The 7,797-nt window shown below is 36.7% G+C and overlaps 1 pseudogene; it reads left to right on the forward strand.

The window, feature by feature from the left end:
- Positions 1-1,825: 1,825 nt before the first annotated feature.
- LOC110219247 (small ribosomal subunit protein uS14 pseudogene) lies at positions 1,826-1,996 on the forward strand (annotated as a pseudogene).
- The last annotated feature ends 5,801 nt before the right edge of the window (positions 1,997-7,797 follow it).

Here is a 7,797-nt window from a genome sequence, read left to right on the forward strand (position 1 = left end):
GTAAAAAATGGGAAATTGAGGGAATACCTATAGCTAAATAAGTGGTGGTATATAATTATGATGGAGTACTATTGTGCTATAAGAAATGAATTTCTTATTTCTTATGTGAAGAAATTTCTGGAAAATCTGGAAAGACTTGCATGAACTAATGTAAAGTGAAAGAGCAGCAATATCGTAAGTATTTTGCTAAGACAATGACCCAAGACAATCCAAAGCACTCATGATGAAAAACATTATGTACCTCCAGAGAGAAAACTGATCAGCTTGGAGGACAGTTGGAAGCATATTTAATTTTTTTTTCTTTTTAGTGTGTTTTCTTTTGCATCATGGTTAATATGAAAATATGTTTTGCATGACTTCACATGTGTAATCAATTACTATTTGCCTTCTCAAGGAGTAGGTAAGAGACAGAAGAAGGGGGAGAATTTGGATCTTAAAAAATGTTAATTTTTTACATGTAATTAGGAAATATTTAATGAAATAAATAAAAATATATTAAGAAAGTTTAAAAACAAAACAAAACATAAGGTTAAAGATAAATTCCTGGGCAACTCCATTAGGTACCTTACTAATTTAACTTAACATTGAATCAGATCAGATTATGCTGTCAATATTCATATATTTAGTTGAAAATCCACCTAGATATTTCATCTTTTACTCTATACCTTTCCTTTTCATCTACAGGGATAGCATGAAATATTTTGTCTAATATTTTTTCCATTAATATAAGTGATATCTATCACCAACCATCCCTTTAATAATACTCTTTAAAATGCTACCAGTGATTGAAATCAAATTCACTGGCTGATTGTTTAGTGACTCCACTCTTCCCATTTTGGAAGATCAAGACATTTGTCTTGCCAACACCTTTGACACCTTTCTCATTTTCTGAGAGCTTTCAAAAATCACTGACAATGGCTCAGGAATCACCTGGGATACAGCTTGTCCATAGCTGGTAATCTGAGTTTGTCAAGGGTAGCCAGGTGGTCTCTTAGAACTTCTTCAATCTTTTAGATATCTTATTGAAAATGACATTCCCTTTAAAGAGGAGAGACTTGTAATTTGACAATTTGTACAGAGACTGTGCTTATAACTCAGAATTTAAAATAATGCATATTTTTAAACTGATGTGGCTTTTCTACTTGTGCCTTCTAAAAGTTTCAACCTTTTTATGCAAGCTTTGTAAATATGAGCCTACTTTCTGGGGGAAGAAATAGTCCCTGCATCTACCTGTTCTGTGGTTATGGAAACAAGCTTTATTTCCTCTTGAGTGCATTTTTAATCAAGACTAAAATCAGATTGGATTAATGTGGAGGCCATGGAATAGGAACAGGAAAGCCTGGAATTTCTCAGAAGTTCAAAATGATTTCTTCCATTTTATAAACCCTAATCCCTTAAAATAAAGGATTGTGAACTTTCATATTTTTTAATGATTCAAACAAGGTCAAGTTTACAAATTCTCCCTATCACCACTTCTGCCCCACACATTTTGGTGATTTAAGCAGCATAGTTACTAGGACATCTGGCACAAGGTCAAAAATATATCCCGGTCCACTAAGGTCTGGGACAGCCTATAGATTCTCCTTTGCCAGGGTGAACCTTAAGAAACTGTTTCAATCGTTTAGTCATCGTTTCAAGCACATTTCTTTTGAAAGGCACTGCACTAGGCGCTTAATAAAGAAAATAAGAAAACACGTATGTTCTCCCAGAGGGTCTTTGAGAGGGGCAGAGACAGAATTGATCATAGCCATTTGCGTAGGCCAGTAGTGAGTCTACCTATTAACCAGAAGGAACGCTTTTGTTTCTTGTCTTTGCTAGTGGCACCATGGGTCACCAGCAGCTCTACTGGAGCCACCCTTGAAAATTTGTCCAGGGGTCTCAGTCATGTGGTGTCTATTCAAACCGGCATGGCCTGATCCACAAGCATGGCCTGATCATGTGCCACCTGTGCTTCCAGCTGTATGTGAAAGATGTCAGCTTCATCAAGTTGGACTAAGTTATATTTATGGATCTTGCCTCAGTAATTACACAGACCGTCAGTGAGTACAATTTGACCGGACCGTGGACAATCTAAGTATCAATCCTGTTGTACATGCTATGCCAGTTTGCATATATAATTTTAAAAAAGGTCATCCTCAGAAGGAACACTACCAGGATTCCCAGGGGGAAAAATGTTAATGATTATCCACAGATCTCCACAACTGACCCCTCCCCCATCAGATAATAATAACAATAATAGCTGACATTGGCATAGCACCTTTCAAACATTTTCTCATTTATTTTATAACCTCAAGAATTTGGTAGTACTGTACTTATCTTCATTTTACAAATGAGGAAACTGATTCATAAGGAGTCAAATTGACTTTCTTTAAACTCATATAGCAAAAAGCCAAAGATTTGAGATTCAAGGGCAATTCTTCTAATTCCACATGAATACTGTCTAATGCATGAGTAATAATAGCATCTATTTCTACTAACATATCTAGCCAATTAGTTGGTTGACAAGCTCTCTTAACATAAGGATCCAAGATCTAGAGATGGAAGACATGTCAATGATCATATGATCCAGCCTCCTCCTTTTACAGTTAAAATATGTGGGGCACAAGGAAGGAAAGAGATTTACTATAAGACCCATAGGTATAAGTAAACATATGAAGTTGGATTTGAAAGGAGGTCCTGTGATTACTAAGCCAGGGCTTTTCTATAATATCCTACTGTCTTACCATCTGAAGTTCTAAAATAGTGAGAAACCATGACTCTTTGGTGGAATCCCAAAGAACCCCCTGAAGAATATAATAATAAAGAGCTTTCTATATCTTTACTGGATATCATCTAAATGTCTGAAATGGAAGATTCAGATTACTAAGAAATATTTAATCTTATTTTTTTCCCTCTCGACTTAAATCTTTGAAGATTCTTCTGGTAAAAATCATTCTGGTAGGTAGTATATCAATGTGCAAAGCCTACATGCTTTTTCCTTTGGATTTTGTGCTTTTTAAAGAAACATTATTGTGGGAGGCTCTTTTTTGTTTTGACACATCATTTATATAGGGTTCCACCTCCATATTCCTCCGTTTAGTTACATTTTCAGAAAAATCATTTCTTAAAGACATTTGTATTTTCTTTTTATCCTATTTTGGGGTTGAGCCTCCCTTAATTCTATACAAAAAATATGCTCAAATGGAGATAGAATCTCGTGATTTGGGATTTCCTTCCAATGCCACTGCTAGCAACCCATGCCTGACCAACTGATAAAATTCTTGTCCATGTCCCCTCAAGGATCTGCCATGGCATTTGCAACCAAAGTATAGTAAAGTATACTCTGGTTCAAGTAGTGGATGGAGGACTGGACTTAGGATCAGGAAGACCTGTGTTCAACTCCCACTTCAGACACTTACTGACTATGTGCCTCTGGGAAAGTCACTTAATCTCTGTGTCTCAGTTTGCTCAACTGCAAAATGAGGGGGTTGTTCTAAGTGACGGTTCAGGTCTTTTCCAACTTTAAATTTAAAATTCTCCCATTCTTGCCTTGTGAACAATCTTTGTTCTCTTACCATCATACAATTCCTTTATGACATTTTTTCCTCCTGTTCTTTGGAATACCTAATTGGTTATATGTTGCAGCCTACCTCCATGCATATCTCCATTGTTTCTATGTGATACTCATCTTTTATTCTTTGAAAGCAGTTATATTCGATGTTTTGCTTTCATATGGCAAGAACAGTAGAATATTAATATTGAAAATTGGGACATTTCTTTCTTGGGAACTTTGGAGCTTTGCAATTTGGATCTTTGTAATTTCCTAAAAGCAATCCAGGCTTGTGTTAAAAATATATCTTGTTCTGGTCCCCCTGACCTCTGCCTTCTAGTCAGTGTAATAAGTTTATAAGTAACCAGTATAAAGTAGCAATAACAGGAAGTAAGATTGTAAAGGGGAACCTAGAAGTCAAAAAGATGTAATTTACAAGTTGTATCATATATTAACCAAAAATCCCAACCTGGTAAATGTGCTGAATCAGAGGAAACCATCTAGAGTCTAGACTTTGCTTGGGTCCGTAATATGTAAAACTCAGATAAGTTTCAGATATCCACAAGACTAGCAAAACACCTAATGTTACCAATAACTTTGAGATGATATGGATATGGTAACTTTAAAGTTTTACCTACAGCTTTGAGATAATTTAGATATGTTAATGAGCCCTGAGGGGCACAAATGAAAGTTAGTCTTCTCCCCCTAAGAATCTATAAAAATGAGGCCTCTAACTCCTATTCCTTCAGCACTCTTCCATCTCTATCTGGCCCCATGCTGCCAAGTGCTCCCAACTCTAATCCATGTTTAGTTGAGTGATTCCCTGTACCTCTACCTCTTCCCCACTGCTGTTTGCCTTCCTTCACTACCTCATCCCCATCTTCACATCATTTGCCTCTGTACCCCTTTTGTCACTCATCTCTGTACTTTCTTGCCTGTTTACCCTCCAGACCCCCTGTGCCTTATTAAAGTGTGGTTATAGCCTCCCATTTTACCATCTTACAGCCCAGTTCTCATCATTGTGGTCTTTCCCCAAGAGTACCCAAAGAACTAGGTGTGCCTGTTCAATTTCATAATTTCCTAAATCAATTAGCTATTCATGCCTGTTCTTATCTCCTGTTCAACTCTGGGCTCAACTGGTTGTCCATTTACATTATCTGAATAAAACATACATACTGCTGGGCAAACTCTATAGGGTGTGTATCCAAACAAATATTCTTTGTCTGCCTAGTTATCCTGAGTGACAAAAAGAACTCTTCCCCTAGTCTCTAGAATATTCTAGGTCTCAATACAAGCAGTACAATGTCATCTGTAAACAGAAGCATGTGAAGAACATCAGTAACCTAAGGGTTGTGGACCTGGACCTCTTCAACCTGCACCCTTCATTGAATCTCCTCCATCACAGTGATGAATGTATGCAGGGTACATAGATCACCCTGTTTTATGCTCTACTTAATGATTTTGTTTAATAAACATGTCTATACTCTACCATAAACAAAGACTACAGGGAAAACAACTCTGATACATTCCAGTCAATTATATTCAGTGGCAGGGTTTGTCTTTCCGGACAGACTACACTTCTCAAAAAATTTTTCTCCTAATGAAATGAAAGATCCAGATGCACTTCAGGAAGGATTGACCAGCTAAAAGATTTCCCTATGTGCCATTTGTTTTTTGTGTTTGCTTTGGAGTAAAGTGTAGATCTCATTCTATTGACCTTCTGTAGATCCCTCATTAGAGTGGTTTTAGCTATGGCTTTTGGATAAAATGGGTAGATTCTCCAGTGTCTCTGCCTTCATCATTAGTAAGTTCTACTCCATTGTGAAACTTTACTTCTACTTAGCTTAAAAAAATACCCAACACTCTGCCCCCCACAAAAAAAGAAAATCTACTCCAAACTCTGGAGTAACTATTAAGAAAAGTCCTATGGGGAAGAAGATAGTTTTAAAACATTCTGGGAAATTGCGACATAACCCTACTGTCACTGTAAATCGCAAACTACTGCAGCAGCTCTTAAAAAACTGATAGATTGTTCAACCCTCTAGCAAGTCCCACCAACAGATAAATAACTCTTTTGTGAGGTGTACCTAACAGGAAACGACATGAAATTTTTATATGTATCAGTTAAGCAAACAATCATTTCATTCTTTATTGCTATTAGTAAATCTGTTGTAGAATTTTTTTTCCCCTACCTTAGACAAACTGACGGGGTGAAATGAGTGTGAACTTATTTTCCTTCTAGTCAGAATCACTGAATGGTAGAACTACAAGAATCTGAAATTAAAGGCCATTTAATCCAACCCCTTCATTTTACAGAGAGGAGAGTGGCTTTCTCAAGGTCATGAGGAAAATGAGTAGAAGATATGTACTTTAAGCCCATGGAAGTCTTCAAATGCAATGAAAATAATAAATTAAAAAATGAGGTTGGGAGAAGTAGCATGGTACAGTGGCCAGAGAGCTAACTTTGGGAATCAGGAAGACCTGGGTTCAAAGCCTGCTTCTGACATATACTAGCTGTGTGACCATGGGCAGGCAAATGACAACCACTCAGGCCCCTAGCCACATCTGTAACTTGTAGAAAAATTACTGATCTGAATTGGTGGAGGTAGCTTTCACACTAGGAGTTCCCTATACTAATGAAGTGATAGGTCTGTATATAGCAAACCAAACAAAACAAAAAAAGCAAAAAAAAAAATTATTGCAACTTTAGCTTCAGATAACACCAGTGTTCATTTAAACATTCACATAATTATTTGAATAGAATTGCTTTAGAGTTCTAAAAAATTCCATTCCGCTTAGCCTACCCCTTTCACTCATGTTTACTTCCTGGTTCTAGGGTGAATTGGAAGTGCCAAAATGAGGCAAGAAAAGACTTCTCTTTCCTGACCAGAAACAAGAAGTATTTAAAGGTTCATGAAAAAAAAAATCTGATTGTGAAATGTTCTGATGTGGTTACACAAACTAAAAGTCTGTCAAATTAACTGTTCCTATGGTCCATTTTTCTGTCCCCATGTGATTAAGGAGCTGGCTGTAACTCAGGCAAATCTTCACCTGTTTCTCTATAACTTGTTCATATTTAAAAGAGGAGACAAAAGTAACAATTGCCATTCGAGCACTAGTATATTACAATCAATGGCTGGACAGAATTACCCAGGAATTCCCAGGAATGAGAACTGAAAGGGACATTAGGGTTTGGAACATCTAAGCAAAAGTTGCTTGTTGATGCTTGGTTTTGCACTCAGTGTACCTTCTTAAGTCTCACTAGCCCATATGTTCAATAGCACAATCTGAGTGATTCAGTAAACCACTTAATATTGATATTATATTTGGCCTTTAAGGGTAGTCAAATGTCCCTATCCCTGTGAAAGGTATAAGTTATCTCTCAGGGAGCAGATAGTTTGTCTAAAAGAAATAGGGGTGAGGTGGAGTGGTTAAAGGAGTTCAAGTTTAGTAAGGGTCAGTAGCATAATGGTGCAAAGAAAAAAAGCTGTGATTTTAAACTGTCTTAAATAAAGCATAGCTTCCAGGAATAAAAAACTGATTGTTTCTCTGGACCCTGCCCTTGTCAGACCTCATCTGGAATATTGTATTCAGTTCTGGGCACTGAAATTTAAGAAAGACTGTGATAAATGGTAGAGCACTGAGAGAACCTTTGATCTACGTTATATGAAGATCAATGGTAGGAATATGGGAGGTTTAGTCTGGAAAAAAAGACTCAAAGGGTTATAATAGCTGCGCTTAAGTATTTAAAGGACTATGATGCAGAAAAGAGATTAGAATTGTAATTTTTTTACCCCAGAAGACTGAACCTGGAACAATAGGAAGATGTTCAAATAGGCAAATGAGGGTTTCATGCCAAAAAACAAAACAAAACATCACAATTATAACTCTACATAATGTAATGGACTGCTTTGAGAAGTAGTGGCTTTTCCTTCCTTAGTGGTCTTTATGCAGAGACTAGACAATCAATTTTCATGTATGCTATAGTGAAGGTTGCTTTTAGTTATGAGTAGCACTAATATGGCTTTTGAAGTCTCTTTTAGCTCTCAAATTCTTTTATATTGTGTGATTCTGGAGACTGTATCTTCTCCTCCTCTTTTGGGTCTCACCATTACTTATACTATACCTTACCTCACACAAAGAATATTGGCACCTTGTTATAATACACCAAACCGTCAAGTCTTAGCCGTTATCCAAAGAAATGTTTTTTTTTTTTTCCGAAGTACCAAATACTACACTGCCTATAAGGCAATTAGCATAAATTGGAT

The sequence above is a fragment of the Phascolarctos cinereus genome, unplaced genomic scaffold (genome assembly GCF_003287225.1).
Source record: "Phascolarctos cinereus isolate Bilbo 61053 unplaced genomic scaffold, phaCin_HiC Scaffold_5;HRSCAF=322, whole genome shotgun sequence".
In the NCBI taxonomy this organism is placed as follows: domain Eukaryota; kingdom Metazoa; phylum Chordata; class Mammalia; order Diprotodontia; family Phascolarctidae; genus Phascolarctos; species Phascolarctos cinereus.